A 17,760-nucleotide genomic window follows, 5' to 3' on the forward strand; every position below is an offset into this window, starting at 1 on the left:
TTGCCCAGGCGCCCCCGGCCAACCTCACCAAGGCCAGCCAGGAGCACTCACGGGATGATGACAGATACCAGTCATATTGTGCCATCGGGAAGGGAAGGGAAAGGGATGCTTCTGTGTAGCTCTGCAGCACCGTGTCTGCCAGCAGCATCCAGTAGACATACGGTGACATTGAAAAACGGTGAGAAACTATTTTTTTCCCTTTTCTTTCACAGAGGGCAGGGGGGGATGGACTGACGACATATACCCTGAACCACCCGTGACAATGTTTTTTACCCTTCAGGCATGGGGAGCTCAGCCGAGAATGCAAATGATTTTCAGATAATGCGGGAACTGTGGGATAGCTAGAGTCCTCAGTCCCCCTTCCCTCCCTCCATGAGCATCCATTTGATTTTTGGCTTTCCGTTACGCTTGTCTCAGCTCCTTAAATTTCACGCAGCACTGTGTTGAGTCCCTATTGTGGCCTCTGTCTATCATAGCCTTGGAGATTTTTTCAAATACTTTGGCATTTCGTCTTTTGGAACGGAGTTCTGATAGCATAGATTCATCTCCCCATACAGAGATCAGCTTCAGTATCTCCCGTACGGTCTATGCTGGAGCTCTTTTTTGATTCTGGAACTGCATGGTCATCTGTGCTGATTGGTGCTCCACGCTGGGCAAACAGGAAATGAAATTCAAACGTTTGCAGGGCTTTTCCTGTCTACCTGGCCAGTGCATCCGAGTTCAGATTGCTGTCCAGAGCGGTCACAATGGTGCACTGTGGGATAGCGCCCAGAGGCCAATACCATTGAATTGTGGCCACACTAACCCTAATCCAAAATGGCAATACAGATTTCAGCACTACTCCCCTCGTCGGGAAGGAGTACACATATTAATATTAAGAGCCCTTTATATCGATATAAAGGGCTTTGTTGTGTGGACGGGCACAGGGTTAATGCAATTTAACACTGCTAAATTCAGTATAAACTCGTAGTGTAGACCAGGCCCAAGTTACAGTGGGTCACTATATTTGATTTGGGAGAAATGAAGTAACAGCTGCCCGAACTGAGCTTGAGCACGATTGGATTTTGAGGGTGTTCAAATCTGGAAGGCAGGTGCTAGATTCCCTTTCTGAATATTAGCTAATCTGGAAAGGAAAAGTCAATTTCTGCTTCCATGGCTCAGAAGTGGAAATCCTCCTATGTGCCTGGTACTGTATCTAAAGCTGCCCAGGTCTGGTAGAGCCTCCCCTCCCCTCCCTTACTTTTCATTTTACATTCTAGTGGGATCCACGTACCTTCCTTGCTAGGCTTCAGATAGAGGGGGGCACTGTCCATTTAGTCCACCCAATTCCTTCTTTGGGGGCTGCAAGGTGAGGTCACACCAGTATCCCTAATCCAGTCTGGGGAAGTCTTCTGAAGGGGACATCTGGGGCAAAGGCTTCTACTCCTTGGGCACACTTGTTCCCCATTCACAGCTCTGGAATCACAGCAAGCTGCAGCATTGCTAAGCTACCTCACTCCCTCCCCCTCCCTTTCCTGTTGATAGCTGCCAAGGGATTGCTGGGAAATGTAGTTCTTTCTCTGCTCCAGAACTGGCTCTATAGGCAGGGAGCTAGGCAAGGAACTACAACTCCGAGGGTCCCATGGGTTCTCCGCTTCTGCCGCATTGCAAGATGGGAAGTGAGTAAAAATAAATAAATAAAAGGATGGCTTGAATGCTGCCTCATGCAAATGTGCCACCCCAAGTACCTGCTTGTTTTGCTGGTGCCTAGAGCCGGCCCTGGTAAGCGCTCAGAAGTGTAGCGAGCGCCCTCTGTACCCTCCGACCAGAGGGGGCCCCACAAGGAAGGGGGCCCCTAAAAGTAGCAAAAAAAATGTAAGGTATAACTAGGTAAGTGACATTTATTGACGCTATTGCACAATCCATGTCGGTTTTACTGACAAAACCGTGAAGTCATTATGATACATCATAATGCTATTGGCTACATCAGTTGTCTGTTGGTCAGTTTTGAATTTTAGTTGGACCCATTCAAAGAATGTGTATTTGCGTTCATAATGGTGCTCGGCGGATAAATGTTATTAATTTAGTTGTTTAGTTTTTTATCGTTTCCAACGCTGAAGCGTGCTTTGTGATGTCTAAGAGAACGTATAAGAGCGGAGCTAGTAAACGAAAGGCAGCAAAAGATGCCAAGAAGGAACTTGAGAAAATTCCAAAGTTGTCAACGTATTTTGCGCTGCAATCCAACGTACAGGTACAGGCACATGAAACGGACAGCGCTAGCAGTGACGAATTGTATACAGAAGTATCCAGAAGTGCTTCAAGTGAGGTCGAAGGTGAAGCCAGTTGTTCTACCAAACAAACTGTGACAGATATTCCAGCTGCTGCCGGGAAAGAAGTATCTGAATCTGAACCACTGACTGATGATCCAGGAGATTGGCTGTCTATAATATCGGACAGGCAAGTGTGTGACATTGTTGCACGTGGCCCACCGCAGCAGATGAAAGTTACGAATTTCCATTTAACGAGGAAAGACGGAGGTTCACAAGTACTCATTTCTATCGAACCATGGCAAATGGCAAGAAAATAAGACGTTCATGGTTAATGTACTCAGTTCAGAAAGATGCCATTTTTTGTTTTTGTTGTAAATTATTTGGCACTGGCGACATACCACTATGTCGTGGAACATCTGCTTGGAAAGCACTGTCAAAAAGACTTCAGCAGCATGAAACAGGCAAAGGTCAAGACTGTATGGTGAAATGGTTTGACCTTCGGTCAGGCATAGTAAACCGTATATCTATTGACCAACTCGAATTGCAGGCTTTTCTGAAAGAAAGAGATTTCTGGAGAAATGTTGTCAAACGCATGGTTGATGTCGTTATTTTCTTGTCCAAAAGAAACTTGGCATTTCGAGGAAGTAATGAAAAGCTCGGCGATCCTTCGAATGGCAACTTTTTGGGACTGTTTGAATTGCTTGCAAAGTATGATACTGTCCTCAGCGAACTTTTACAGAGGATTAAGAAGGCAGAGACACATGTTCAGTACCTCAGTCCACAGATCCAAAATGAGCTGATTCAACTTGTTGCCAGTAACATTCAAGAGTCCAACATAGCGCAGCTTAAAAAAGCAAAATATTATTCAGTTATTTTGGGGGACTGTACTCCCGACGTGTCACATGAAGAACAGATGTCTGTGGTGTTACGCTTTGTTGAATGCAATGGTGAAGATGGTGTCAATATTCGTGAAACGTTTGTTGGTTTTCTTAATGTTCATGATACAACTGGCGAGGGCTTATTGGAAGCGTTTCTTGAAAAGGCAAACAACTTAGGAATAGACATTGCTGACATGAGAGGCCAAGCTTATGATAACGGCGCAAATATGAGAGGAAAGAATAAAGGAGTTCAAGCCCGCATGCTAGAAATAAATGACCATGCCTTGTATGTACCATGTGGAGCTCACACTTGGAATCTTGTGATCTCAGACACGGCAAAGTCATCTAAATATGCCGTTGACTTTTTCGGTCTGGTTAACAGAATATACGTTATCTTTTTTTCTTCACCTTCACGTTGGGATATACTTCAAGAACATATGCCAATATCTGTTATAGGGTTATCGGACACTCATTGGGAGTTGAGAATTGATGCTGTGAAGCCATTGCGTTATCACCTTGAAGAATTGTGCAATGCTTTGTCATCTTTGCGAGAATATGCGCTCGAAAAAAAAGATGGCAATACAGCAACAGAAGCCGGTGCGCTTTTAGAGCATGTTACTACGTGGCCTTTTGTTCTGACTGTGTACACGTGGTACGATATACTATTTCACGTCAATAAAACCAGCAAATTAATTCAGTCACCAGATGTGTCAATTGACGTACTGCAGGCAGAAGTCGGTGCTACAATGAAGTTTTTGGAAGCCTGTCGAAATACAGGATATAACTCTGTAGTCACAAATGCACGTGAAATAGCAGAGCATATGGGTATTGAGCAGGTGTTTCCAGAAACCAGGGTGCGACGTAAGAAGAGAATGTTTGATTACGAATGTGCTAATGATTCGAGTAGTCTTTCTGCCGAAGAAAAATTCAAATCGCAGTTCTTTCTTGTTCTCACTGATCAGGCCATATCTTCTGTTTCGTCGTGATTTGACCAACTCGTGGTGTGGTATAAGTTGTTTGGATTTCTGTACAACGCTAACAGCCTGAAGCAGTGTCACAGAGAAAATGAACTGGAGAATCACAGCAAAAATTTTGAAAGAAAAATGGGAGACATTGATGCCAACGAACTCATAATGGTATTGAATTGTTTTATTTATGTCATCGAGAAAGAGAGAGGACTTGTCATGGCAAACAATTTTTTAACGTACATATACAAGAACAGCCTTCAGGAGATATATCCGAATCTTTGCATTTGCATCAGAATTCTTCTGACCACACCCATTGCTGTCGCCGGTGCTGAAAAGAGCTTCAGCAGAATGAAACTGATCAAGAATATCCTGCGCTCAACCATGACAGATGACAGGCTTTCTGCGCTTGCAGTTATCTCAATCGAAAACAAGATTGCCAGATCTCTGGACTATGACACATTGATTAACCAATTTGCGGAGAACAAGGCTCGAAAGAAGCGCCTTGCGTAAATACGGAATACATGTACATTGTAGGCCTATGTATACATAATATGAACCCTGTATATTGTATAAAATAAATACCGCATTCCAGTTTCTGCATTGTAAGGGGCCCCGGACATATGTCTGGAGGGGGCCACGTTCTTTGTTGCTTCGGCCCTGTAAGCGCTCTTGAATCTCACTGCTGATTGACATGTTTGCTGATGTCCAGCCACAAGGATTTCTGTGAGAAGTAAAAGCGTTATGGATAAATATCGGGGAGAGCTTAGCAGCCGGAATGAGTGTCTCTGCACGTACAAGCCAGGTCCCTAGGTAGAAAACCCCACTCCCTGAACGGGGTGAGTGACCCCGCTGCACCATGGAGCCCTGACATCCTCTGTGTATCCCCTCTTGCTCGGCAGCTGGCGCTACCCGCGTTGGCAGCCTGGCTGGTGCCCGGCCCTCCAGTGTTTGGCTAGATCACGTCAAGGCTCTCTGTGCCCGGGCAGGGCGGAGCCCGACTGTCAGATCAGACTCTCCACAGTGGTGAAAGGCCCCAGGAGGCAGCAAAGGCAGTAAAATCCCCTCCATTTGGGGCCGGATTGGTGAGCCGCTGGGTGGCGACTCTGGCTGGGGCTATGCTGGGGGTCAGGCTTCGGCTTCCACAGGCCGGTTCTGCAGCGAGTGTTGAGCTGGCGTCATCTGTTTGTGGGCTCGATGGATTCGCCCCGTGGGGCCCTAGGCCTGGGGGTCACAGCAGGGTCCGGGAATGGATGCTGTCAGGCCGCTGCTCACTGCGCAGTGTTAGGAATAGGGGGATCCCCTGGATCCAGCTGGCTTCCAAACAGCCCGTTTACCAGCCATGCAGGGCCTGGCCACATGTCAGGGGTCTGCGGGCTTCTGCCATAGACCGCCGTGAGCACCACCAGAGAGCAAAGAAACTGGATTAAAGGGACATCACCCAATTCCCCTGCATTCCCCTGGGTACAGCCCACCCACCCTTCTCCTAGTGCTCCAGGGGAGGGGCGGGGCTGGGTGTATCCTGAATGGGGAGGGTACCCATCGGGCTGGGGTCTGTAATGCTGAGCAGGGCGCCCCCTTCTGGCGACTAGCTCCAGTTCAGTGCCCCCTTTCTTCTCTTCCATTTGTTAATGATCTGGAGGATGGTGTGGACTGCACCCTCAGCAAGTTTGCAGATGACACTAAACTGGAAGGAGTGGTAGATAGGATACAGAGGGACCTAGACAAATTAGAGGATTGGGCCAAAAGAAATCTGACGAGGTTCAACAAAGACAAGTGCAGAGTCCTGTACTTAGGATGGAAGAATCCCATGTACTGCTACAGACTAGAGACCGAGTGACTAGGGAGCAGTTCTGCAGAAAAGGACCTAGGGGTTACAGTGGACGAGAAGCTGGATATGAGTCAACAGTTTGCCCTTGTTGCCAAGAAGGCCAATGGCATTTTGAGCTGTATAAGTAGGGGTATTGCCAGCAGATCCAGGGGTATTGCCAGCAGATCCAGGGATGTGATCATTCCCCTCTATTCGACATTGGTGAGGCCTCATCTGGAGTTTTGAGTCCAGCGTTGAGCCCCACAATATAAGAAGGATGTGAAAAAATTGGAAAGAGTCCAATGGAGGGTATATATAATTAGGGGGCTGGAGTACATGACTTATGAGGAGACGATGAGGGAACTAGGATTATTTAGACTGCAGAAGAGAAGGAAGAGGGGGGGATTTGATAGCTGCTTTCAACTACCTGAAAGGGGGTTCCAAACAGGATGGATCTAGACTGTTCTCAGTGATGGCAGATTTCAGAACAAGAAGCAATGGTCTCAAGTTGCAGTGGGGGAGGTCTAGGCTGGAAATTAGGAAACACTATTTCACTAGGAGGGTGGTGTAGCACTGGAATGGGTTACCTAGGGAGGTGGTGGAATCTCCATCCTTAGAGGTTTTTAAGGTCAGGCTTGACAAAGGCCTGGCTGGGATGATTTAGTTGTGAATTGGTCCTGCTTTGAGCAGGGGGTTGGACTAGATACCTCCTGAGGTCCCTTCCAACCCTGATATTCTATGATTGCAGCTCCCGGAGTCACGGCTGCCCCGTGTCTCAGCCGTCCGGCCAGGTCACGCTGTGATCCCCATTCTGGGGGAGCCTTTCAAAGTCAGACCCCTCTCTCCTATGCCTGCTAGCGAAACCCTTCCTCCGGGGCTCCTAGCCCCCTCTTGGGGCTTCCTAGCCCCCCTCACCTCAGGCCCCCACCACTGGGCCCTGCCCTTGGGCTGTAGAGAAGCCCCACCTGTCCCCTCCCAGGCGAGCTTCCTTCTAGCCAGCGCCCTGCACGCAGCCTGAGTCACTTCCCCTTTGCAGCTTAACTGGCTGATCGGCCCCCCCTTAACCCCGCTCTGTCAGGGCTGGTGTAGGGAGGGGATCGCAGGATCCTGGTCTGGAAAAGGTTGGGCCCCCTTAACCTGGGGGGGGAGGGGTTGTGCTGCCAGGATTGGGGCCCTGCACATAGCAGGGAAGAAAGGAGAATAGAATGGGGGGCGGGGTAGATGGAGCAGACAGACTGACCGAAAGACCACGCCCCCTGCAATGGGTGGGTGGTGCCTCCATGGTCCTTCGCCCCCATGTGCCCCCAGCCGTGCTGTGTGTGACCCCCTCCCCCGCTTTCCCCTCTCAGACATCGACGAGTGCAACAAGACCCCAGATATCTGTGGCCCCAAGGCCACGTGTATCAACACCATCGGGAGCTACTGGTGTGAGTGCCGGGCCGGCTACGTCCCCTCCAACAGGAACACGACCCTGTGCCAAGGTGGGTCCTGCCGCGGGGGGCATGGAGGGGACAGCTGGGGGGTCTGGGCAGGGTCTGGGATTACACAGGCAGAGGTCCTGCCCGAGGGGGCAGCGAGCTGGGAACTGGTCTGGGACAGTGCAACTGTCCCCCTGCCCCCCATGGACGGGGTCCCTCTGGGTCTCAGCCCTGGCCGGGGAGGGCTCAGCCTCCAAGCCCTCCCCTCCCCCAGCCCAGCCTGTCCGTCCACTGGGGTTTTTCCCGTTGTCTCAGAGCCACAGGCACCAGCGAGCCCAGGTCTGGCTCTGGGAGCGGAGCAGGGGCCAGGCCGGGGAGGGGTGAGCAGGGCAGCCAGGGGCCGGGCGTCTCCCCCCCAGCAGTGCCTGTATTCCTGCTGCACGGCTGGATTCTCTGCCCTGGGAAGAGGCAGCAGGGGGCGCAGTCTGTGCCTAGGGGCCACTAGAGGCCACTGTGGGGCCAGCCCGGGGCTCCCTTCTGGATTCTCCCCCCAACACACCCCAGAACCACCCACAGCTGGGGGGAGAGAGTTGAGGGGAGATACGGCTGGGATGATTCCACAGCCCCCACCCCACTGCGGCTCAGTCCCCCTAGGACAGGAAGGGGGGACGGTTCCTTTCACAGAGACCGGCTGGTGGGCAGAGGATGGGGAGAAGGGGCTGCGCACATGTGTGGGGCTCAGTGTGTGTGTGTGGGGGGGGTCACTGCTCCCGATGCTGCGGGGAGTGAGGGGAGGCTGCTGCTGCCCCCTGATGGAGGGAACGAGTCCTGCTCTCTGTGCCTGGCTCTGGTGCATGCACCTACCCAGCCAGACCCCGCATTTCTCCCGCCCATCTCTCACTCCTCCTCCCTTTCCATCCCCAGAGCTCACCTGCCCCCCGCTGCTGGGTGATGACAGCTCTGCCGGAGCCAAGGTGAGTGGGGCACAGACCCCGGGGGGGGGGATAGACCCCGATTCCCCTTTAGGGCCACGTTGCTTTTCACTGATCTCGCCCAACGAGGCTTCTGGGGCCAAACTTGCCCCTGGGCAAAGAGCCAGTGGCCAGTCCCTGGAGCCCCTGCAGTCCAGCCACAGCCCAGGTCTTTGCCCCCGGGGTGATTCTCACCCTCCAGGATCAGCAGCATCAGGCTGCGGCAACAGGCTTCAGCTTGCAACCGCCGTCCCCCACCATCCCTTGCAAATGCTGTGCACCCCCTAGAGGCCAGATGGGGCATTGCCCGCGCTCCCTCTGGCGCCTGGCTTCTGAGCTGAGGGATCCTCTCGGGCCGGGGGGAAGTGGGCTGCGATTCTGTGATCTCTTTTCCTGAGCCAGGCCTGGGCCTTGTTTTTCAGAACGTTCTGGGCAGCTTCCAGGCACAGGTGGGACGTCTCTGCAAGGTGATGCTGGAGGAGCTGAAGCAGGGAAAGCTGCAGGTGCCAAGCCAAAATATGGGGCCTTGGTGGGTTTTTTCCCGTTAGGGGGAGGAATCGCTGCTCCTACTCAGATCTAGTCTCAGGGCGATCTATAGGGATTCAGCACCTGGAACAGGAGATAAATAAACAGCAGCACGGCCCAGAAATTCCCATGCCTGCCTCTCCAGTGGTGCTCTGTGCCCAGGAAGCTGGCTCCCCTAGGTTCCTAGGCTAGACGGAACCATTGTGATCATCTAGCCTGACCTCCCAGGCAGCGATGTCAATGGCAGGAGAACTTGTCTTTCCTTTCAGGGGGATTGTGGGAAGGCAGTGGAGGACTAGCAATCCGGGAATGGGGGGCGTGGCAGGGGCTCAGGCACTGTGACAACAACACCCTCCACGTTTGCTTGGCCAGGGCTTCTTGAACATTCTGGAGAAGCAGATAAATCTGGTCGGGCAGCAGAGCGAGAGTGTGGAGTGGAGACACCGGATCGCGACGGAGCTGATGGCCATAGTGGAGAAGCTGCTGAGAACGCTGGCCCTGACCGTCCGTGACAGGATGATCAGCATCGCATCCCCCAACGGCACAGGTCAGCACCTGGCCACATGGCCCCAGTTGGGCTTTCATCGCCCGCAGTCTACGCTCCCACCCCACTCCCCACAGCGCCCCCTGCTGGGAGATGGGAGCTCCTCCCCCCCACAGCCAGTGCTCCCGCCTTGCTCCCCACAGCACCCCTTGCTGGGAGAGGCTGGGACTGGAGTAGCTGGGAGCTCCCCCCACAGCCAGGAAAGCACCTTGCCTAGCTACAGGCGTCCTCTCCATGTTCTCTGATGTGAGCCCTGGCTGGCATTGTGGTTGCAGAGCTGGGGCTGGCGGTCAGGCAGGCTGGGAACCAGAGCCAGGAGACCGTGATGCTGCAGCAGAGCAAGACGCAAATGGAATTAAAGTGGGCTGGAGCCCCAGGGAAGAAAAACAAAGGTATGTGGTCATCCCCTGTGCTGGGGTGTGTATAGGGATGGGCACGGCCAGGGCATTGGGAGCAGCAGCACAGCGCCCTCTGGTGCCAGGCTGGGATGTGTAGGGAGACGGGGCACGGCCAGGGCATTGGGGGTAGCACCCCCAGCAGCATAGTGCCCCCTAGCACCAGTTTGCCCCAAGGCCCCTCCCGTCCCCCATTACATCCATCTCCTCTGTATCTCGCAGGCTTCACGCTGGCCGGGCTGCTGACATACCAGGGGATGAGCCCCATCCTGGACGGTGCTGGGCGGGTGGAGGCGCCCGAGTGGGACAAGATCGGCCGGACGGGGAAGGGGCCGCATGAGTCGGGGCGGCCCAGCTACCGTGTGCTGTCTCCGGTGGTGTCGGCCTTCACCAGTGACCCGAACCCCCAGGCACTCGGCCTCTCCGTCAGCATCCGCTTCAGCCACCCGGTGCCGGTGAGCCCCTGAGCTGGGCATGGGGGGAGGAGACCCTGGGGCGCTGGGGGCAGAGCCTGGGCCCATCTCTAGTAACACCCCCCACCCCGGACAACAGGTGAATCCAGCTCCCACCCAGGAACAAACTGATGCTCTGTGCCCCCAGCCCAGCCCCACTACACTCCCCCCATCTGCCCTCTCAGGGCCTGGGGAGTCCTGCCCCCTGTGCGGCTCCAGCCAGCCCCCCACCTTGCTCCTGCCCCCCTTGCACCAAGCGTCTCTCTGTCCCCAGGAGAACAAGACCAACCTGCGCCTCCTCTGCGCCTACTGGGAGCCTGGCAGCAGGCGCTGGGCCACCGACGGCTGCACCCTGCAGAAGTTGAATGCCACCATCACCCGCTGCCAGTGCAACCACCTGACCAGCTTCGCCGTGCTCATGGCCTTCTCCGAGCTGAAGGTAGGCGCGGCCCGCGCTGGGGCCTCAGGGCTGGGCTGGTTCTGCTCATCCCCTCTGTTGTGTATTTGGTTGTCATGGTTTTTGTTCCTATGGCAACTGAGTTAGATTATTAGGGGATAGCTGGGCCAGCTTCAGCCGGCTGAGTGAGCTCTCAGTGTCTGTAAATAAAATGGAAGTTTGTTAGCTGTCTGCTCTCTGGCCTCAAGTGATTTCTTCCTAAACCGGCTGCCCCCAAGGATATAACAATCATCAGAGGGCAGATTTGCGAATCCTCACGGGCCTTCCGGCCTCTCTCCAATTGATCAGCATCTGTCTGGAAATGGGGACAGCAGAACTGGACACTAGTTAAGCGGCACTCAGACCAGTGCCAGATACAGAGTAAAATAACCTCCCTCCTCCTACCTGAGCTTCCCCTCTTCACGCATTCACTGCAAGTTATTTCATTCATAGCAACAGACAACCCCCCACACCACAATCTCATCTATTTTTTTAGTAAAATCTCCCGATTTGGGGGCCAAGCTCCTGATTTTGGGGTTTGTCTCACTTGATCCCCTGGCGCTGTTAATGATCAGCTCCCACCGAGAGCAGAGAGAGCCTGACCCACCTGGCCTCTAGGGGGAGCTGTTTGCTTGGTGACATATAATATCTGGTTATTATAAATCCTTGGTGATTATTTCCCATTAGCCCTGGCTGTTGCAGGCCTCATGGAGGCACCGACATGGCTCAGGCTGATGGTGTCAGGCTCTCGCTCACTCACTCCCTCTGTCTCGTTCTCTCACTCTGGGTGCAACTTCCTCAGCTGGTGCCGGCCTTATCAATGCTGCTATTTCCAGCCTGCCCCACTTGTGCCCCATCTCCCCCCACCGTGGCACCCATTGGCGCCATGAGAAAGAGGAACTGGCCTGGGCCACTGCGAGGGAACGTGGGTTTGAGGGAACAGGTTGTACTTCTAGGTTAAGTACAACTGTATAAACACACGATGCCACAAATGCAGTTGTTTGACGACAACCGTGTAAGCATGCTATAGCTACAGCTGTGCAAACACAATCTGCTGCAAGTACAACTGGACAACTGTCAAGATCAAGTGCAACCACTACGTAACTACAACCTTGCAGGTAGAATTGTCTGCAAGGGCAACTAGAACCAGGGAAGTACGCTACACCACAACTACAACTGGGTAACGCCGGCAAGGCAAGCACACAATGCAGCAAGTACAATGGTGCAGCTGTACAAACGCTACACTACAGGTGCAACAGCTCAACTACAGCTAAACAAAAGCACAATACTGGAAGTGCAATGGGACAATGGTGCAGCTAAAACCGCACAAGCACACAACGCTCCCAGTGTATCTGTACAACTACCACTTTACAACATGACACTGCAAGGAAAACTGCACAGCTGTGCAAGTGCACTATACTACAAGTGCAACCATGTGAGCACCATATGCTGCAAATGCAACAGTGCAACTGCAAGCATGTAACCACCTTTATGCTGAAAGTGCAGTTGTATAACAACCTGGCAAGCTCACAAGTATAATGACAGCGGTGCACGCGCACCACACTGAAAGTGCAAGTGTGCAAACACAATATGCTACCAGTGCAACCACACTGGACTCCAAGGGCGCTGTGCAACTATAGATGTGCAAGCACAATACACTGCAGCTGCCTAAGCCCATTGCTCTGCAGGAGACTTGTTTGTGTCCAGTCCTTGTGTCCCGGCTGTGACTCTCAGCTGACCTGCTAACAACACACAGGTTGGTGTCCACACAACATCCTTTCCCACCTGCCTCGTCCTGGCTGCTGGAGTTTGTCCCAGTGCATTCTGGGAAACTCTGGGCTGCGATTGAGAATTATTTGCTAGCTCGGGTCCAGTCCCCCTCCCCCAATGCAGATTTAAGTATTTCTACAGAGCAGAGCGGCTCCAAGGGGAGGGTGAGAACACCCCAGCTCTGAATATCCCATAAGGGGCTTGCTTGGGAGCTCTGTGCTGCATCAGGCAGAGCGGAGATTAGAACTTGGGTCTCTCACATCCTGGAAGAGGCTCTGACCACTGGGATAAGTGCAGCACCTCCCCCCCATGATGCTTTGTGCAGGACCCAGTTTGGGCTGGAAACTGACTGGGAGGCAGATGGCAAATGAACAGAGCCCAGTGGTTCGGATTTGAGAAGATCGCCTGGTTTGCAAGCTGCACAATCCAGCCTTGATCTAAAAATAGCTGGCGAGGGAGAATCCACCATGGCCCTTGGTAAGTTGTTCTAAGGCTTCGTTCCCCACACACTGAAAAACGTGCCCCTTATTTCCAGCCTGAGTGTGTCCAGCTTCAACTTCCAGCTTTGCTAGACTGACGAGCACATGGTCAACATTTTGTTCCTCATGGAGGTACTTCTACACTGTGATTGAGTTTTCCCTTAACCTCTTTGTGGGGCTCAGGGAAGGGAGCAGGGTCCAGTGGTTAGACTAGGAGGGAGCTGGGAATCAGGACTCCTGGGTTCCATTCCCAGTGCTGGGAGGGGAGAGGGGTCTAGTGGTTAGAGCAGGAGGGAGCTGGGAATCAGGACTCCTGGGTTCCATTCCCAGTGCTGGGAGGGCAGTGGGGTCTAGTGGTTAGCATAGGAGGGGGCTGTGAGGCAGAACGACTAGACCCCACTCCTCCCCCAGAGCTGGTCCATGACTGGCGTGTCTACATGTACAGTATTAAAGAGAAATAATCCGGGAAGTTACCTGGATCTGAACTGGCCCCATTTGAGTCTGTCAGGGACGCACTCTGGTCCCTTGTATGTTGAAACTGTCACAGCTGCCTGTAGTGATAAGGACTCAAACAACAGAGAAATCATGACTAGCCCCCGGCCCATGAAATACAGATCTTCCCCCAGATAAAGCAAACACTAAATGTGCAGCACTGGCTAGTTTTGGCCTCTCGGCCTGGCCTGTCCCGTGCTGTGTTGTTGTTCACACGCTATGGAAGTGCAGGGTGGGGACTCGGCGCCCAGTTTATTTAATAAAACAAACTCTTCCCTTCCATCCGCACCAAGGAGCAGACAGGGCTGGAGCCATCCCTGCATCTCGCTGGGGGATAAGGGGGCAGGGCAACGGGCTGATCAAAGGGATGATTTGGGGTGGGGTCTAGAGGTTAGAGCAGAGGGGCTAGGAATCAGGACTCCTGGGTTCTATTATGACCCCATTCTCCTTCCAGAGCTGGGAATAGAACCCAGGACTCCTGACACCAGCACACTCGCCCTCGCCCCCTTCTAACCCAGCAGACCCCCTATGTCATTTGCACCAGAAACGTAGAAGATGCTGGACAAAATTGGACCCTGCTCCAGGCGAGTAAATAGATCCAATTTGTGGCTCTGATTTCCCAAGACTGCATCCCCCCAGCCTGTTTGTGGGATGCCCTGTTTCCCCCACCCCCCGGCTCCTGGGCAGGAGCTGTCCACACGGCACAGACACGGGCTGAGCACGGGTGCCAGGGGAAGGAGCGGGCCCTTTGATGATGCTGCCCAGCTGAGGCCACTCAATTAGGGTGAACAGCGAACAGAATGGGGCAGCCAAACCCCAAACGCTGGTGGATATCCCAATACTTAGATTTACCAACCAGCACAAAGCAGCTTCTATAGGACCTTACTGCTTGCTCAGAAGTACAAATAACGTTCCTTAAAGTGCCCAGCCTCAGGCCTCCATCCAGACACACCTGTCAGGTATGATGATGATTCCTGAAAAATCTTCTCATATAAACGAAAAGGTTCTTCCAATCCGAAGGATCAGCCACACACCCAGGTTCAGTTATAACTTAGATCTTACCCAAAATACACACTTATAGCCAATTTTTATTAACTAAGCTAAAGTCTATTAAAAAAAGAAAAGAGAGAGAGTGTTGGTTAAAAGATCAATACACACCTCTACCTCGATATAACGCTGTCCTCGGGAGACAAAAAATCTTACCGCGTTATAGGTGAAACCGCGTTATTTCGAACTTGCTTTGATCCACCAAAGTGCGCCCCCCCCCGCCACCCCGGAGCACTGCTTTGCTGTGTTAGATCCGAATTCTTGTTCTATCGGGTCGCGTTATATCGAGGTACAGGTGTACATACAGACGTGAATTTAATTCTTGAGGTTCAGATACATTGCAGAGATGAGCTTGTAGTTGCCAAAAGTCCTTTTAGAAATAGTCCAGAGGTTACAGTCCAATTTCTATATTCAAGGTGACTCCAGTCAGTGACTGGGATCTCAATCCTTATGGTTTAAGTTTTCCCCCTCTTGAAACCCGAAGCAGATCTGAGACGAAGCAGGATCATGTCCCAGGTTCTTCTGCATTTCCAGCAGCCTTTCGGCCTGAGAAAACAACAAGCTTAACTCTCCTTCTCCCAAACATCCTGGCAATTAGCACAGGTAATTTATCCATTAAACAGTCCAGATCCAGGTTATCACAACCTTCAAAGAGACAGAGACAACAATACTATTTCACTCAAGTGTCTTCCTGTGACAAAGTGGGGCTGTTCTTAAAGTTTCCTCTAAATACTGTGGGGGGGCCTCAATTTCGGGGGACACTTTGTCTCCATGACAACTAATGGCCCCTTCCCCCCTGCAAGGGGATGCTAGAGGTGTGGGAGAACAAAGAAATCAGGTGACCTCCTGGCCCCAGAAAGAAACAAAGGCCAAAGAGGAGGGGCTGGAGGGGGTTTCATTTTGGGGCTGGCTGGGGACGGGAAGTGAGGGCAGACGGGGTTGTCTGGCTCGCTGCCCCCCAGGATGGACCTGACTGAGGGGTCCCGTTCTCTGTACCTACAAGCTCTGTTTTAGACCGTGTTCCTGTCATCTAATAAACCTCTGTTTTACTGGCTGGCTAAGAGTCATGTCTGGCTGTGAAGTGGGGGTACAGGACCCTCTGGCTTCCCCAGGACCCCGCCAGGACAGACTCACTGTGGGAAGCGCATGGAGAGGCATATGCTGAATGCTCCAAGGAGAGACCCAGGAAGGTGAAGCCGTGTGAGCTTCTTGCCCTGGAGACAGTCTGCTCCAAGGGAGAGGAGGCTCCCCAAAGTCCTGACTGGCTTTGTGGGGAGCAGTTCCAGAGCATTGCCCAGGGACTCCGTGACACTTCCTAAATGTTAATACTCCTTTTTTGATCTTTGACTCAAAGCTATAGCAATAGACAAGACCTGTTTGCTTACATCACAAGACCTGAGCAAACATCTACCCTTCTACGTATAACAATACAGGCTGCTTTTCAAAGCTCTATTCATTTACAGATCCTGCTAACCAGTCTTTAAAGTTTGGCTATGGGTCAGGTCAGTCTGTGAGTTAATTAACTCTTTCTGGCCCTGCCACCTTCCAATTAAATATTATGTTAGACTCATAACGTCAGAGGCCCACGCTCCAGCACAACAGTGCCATCGCCCAGAGCCAGCGCCAGGGTGTCTGAGTACCTGCACCGCGGCCGGCCCAGGGCAGCCACTTCCCCAGAACAGCAGGAGCCCACGAGTGAGGAGGGGCCCTGGTTTGTCGGCGCTTTCACTTCTCCTGCTCCTGATTTTCCTGCCCATTGTTCAGCTCAGGGGCCATCGCCGACGCTTCCTTATGGCAGCACAGCTGATATCCCAGGAGAGCCAGGGCACATGTCCAGCTGCATCCCCAGTGTGGCGCCAATGCCCTGGCTGTGCCCTGCCCCCAAACACACCCCAGCCTGGCACCAGCGGGCGCTGTGCTGCTGGGGTGCTGCCCCCAATGCCCTGGTCACATCCTCTCTCCTCTCTAGTCACTGGGGGCCCATCTCAGGATCGGGCCCGTGGGTCTAGCCGCAGCGTTTGGCGCTCGTCTCTCATTGCTCTCGGCCTCTCTCGCTCCAGTGAAGCATGAACCCCTGGGGCCGGGCTGGTTTGTGGTTCGATTGCCTGGTTCCGGAGCAGCAGGGTCAGCGCCAATTCCCACCCCCCGGAATCCAGGCCAGCTGGGGAAACCTGCTGGGGAAACCTACCCCCGACTGGACAGGGCCCCGGGCACCCGGCCTCTAACCTCACCCTGGGGAGAGCCCTGCTGCTGGGGCCTGACCCCCAATACTGTGGGGAGAGGGCTGGGGGGGCACAGGAGATGGGGTGTATTTGAGCTGTTGGTGGGGGGTCAGAGTACACTTGGGGGGCACCAGGGGTTGGGGTCTAGTGATGGGGGGTCCAAAGGAGGGTTGGGTTGTGCCAGAGCTGCCCAGCACTACAGAGTATTTTAGGGTGGGGGACTGTGACCCGCAGCCCCCCACTATTCCAGCCCTGTCCCCCAACTTTGCTGATGCCCCTCAGTCCTGTCTCACAGGTCCCTGCTATCCCAGCGCGGTGCCCCACAGCCAGGGCCGGCTCCAGGCACCAGCAAACCAAGCAGGTGCTTGGGGCGGCACATTTTCAGGGGCGGCACGTCCAGCCAGCCTTTTTTTTTTTTTTTTTTTGCGCTTGTGGCAACAAAAGCCTAGAGCTGCCCCTGGCAGCAGCAGCGCGTCCTGCACGGGGGTTTCCCCTGGGGCCACTGCAGTTTGCGTCACGGAGCAGCACCTGCACCTTACGACTGGGCGGGCTCCGAGCGCGGGACTCTCGGGCTGAGGGCTGCCCCCCCGGGACGCATGGAGCCGCCTGCAGGTGCCGCAAGGTGGCCTCCCCCGACCGCCACAGCCAGGGCTGGGCGAAGCACCCCGAGCAACCCAGGGACTGTGGCAGGGCGGCCAGCAGCAGCAGCAGCAGCGGGGTCCTAGTGGGGACTAGTGCCCAGGGTGCTGCCGTGCAGGGCCCATGTCCCGCTCTCCGGGCTCTGCTCCCTCTGGGGCTGCCCTGCCCCGGCTCCTCAACCCTCTGACGGGCGGTTCCCCAGCTCTGCTGTCCCGGGTCCTGGCCCGTCCTGGAGGTGGAATCCCCGGCTGGAGGGACCCTGGGCTGAGGTGTGGCCTGGGAGCCCCGCTGCTCTCCCCGACCCTGCCAGCGCTGGGCTGGGGGGAAGTGGGCGGAGTCACACTGGTGGGGGGAAGCCCAGGGCTGGGGCAGCAGGGAGTGTGTGTGGGGTGAGGGGGAAAGCCCAGTGCTGGGGCGGCAGGGGCTGCGGGTGGGGGAGGGGGCAGAGCCCAGTACTGGGGCGGCAGG

At 53.9% G+C, this 17,760-nt stretch overlaps 1 protein-coding gene across 1 annotated transcript in view; it reads left to right on the forward strand.

The window, feature by feature from the left end:
• Nucleotides 1-7,383, forward strand: part of LOC123353460 (adhesion G protein-coupled receptor E5-like) — a 32,817-nt gene extending 25,434 nt beyond the window's left edge. Inside the window, exon 7 of the mRNA XM_044994561.1 lies at nucleotides 7,252-7,383. The gene's annotated coding sequence lies outside the window, so the exon portion shown is untranslated. The remainder of the gene's footprint in view (nucleotides 1-7,251) is intronic.
• The last annotated feature ends 10,377 nt before the right edge of the window (nucleotides 7,384-17,760 follow it).

The sequence above is a fragment of the Mauremys mutica genome, chromosome 20 (genome assembly GCF_020497125.1).
Source record: "Mauremys mutica isolate MM-2020 ecotype Southern chromosome 20, ASM2049712v1, whole genome shotgun sequence".
Lineage (NCBI taxonomy): Eukaryota > Metazoa > Chordata > Testudines > Geoemydidae > Mauremys > Mauremys mutica.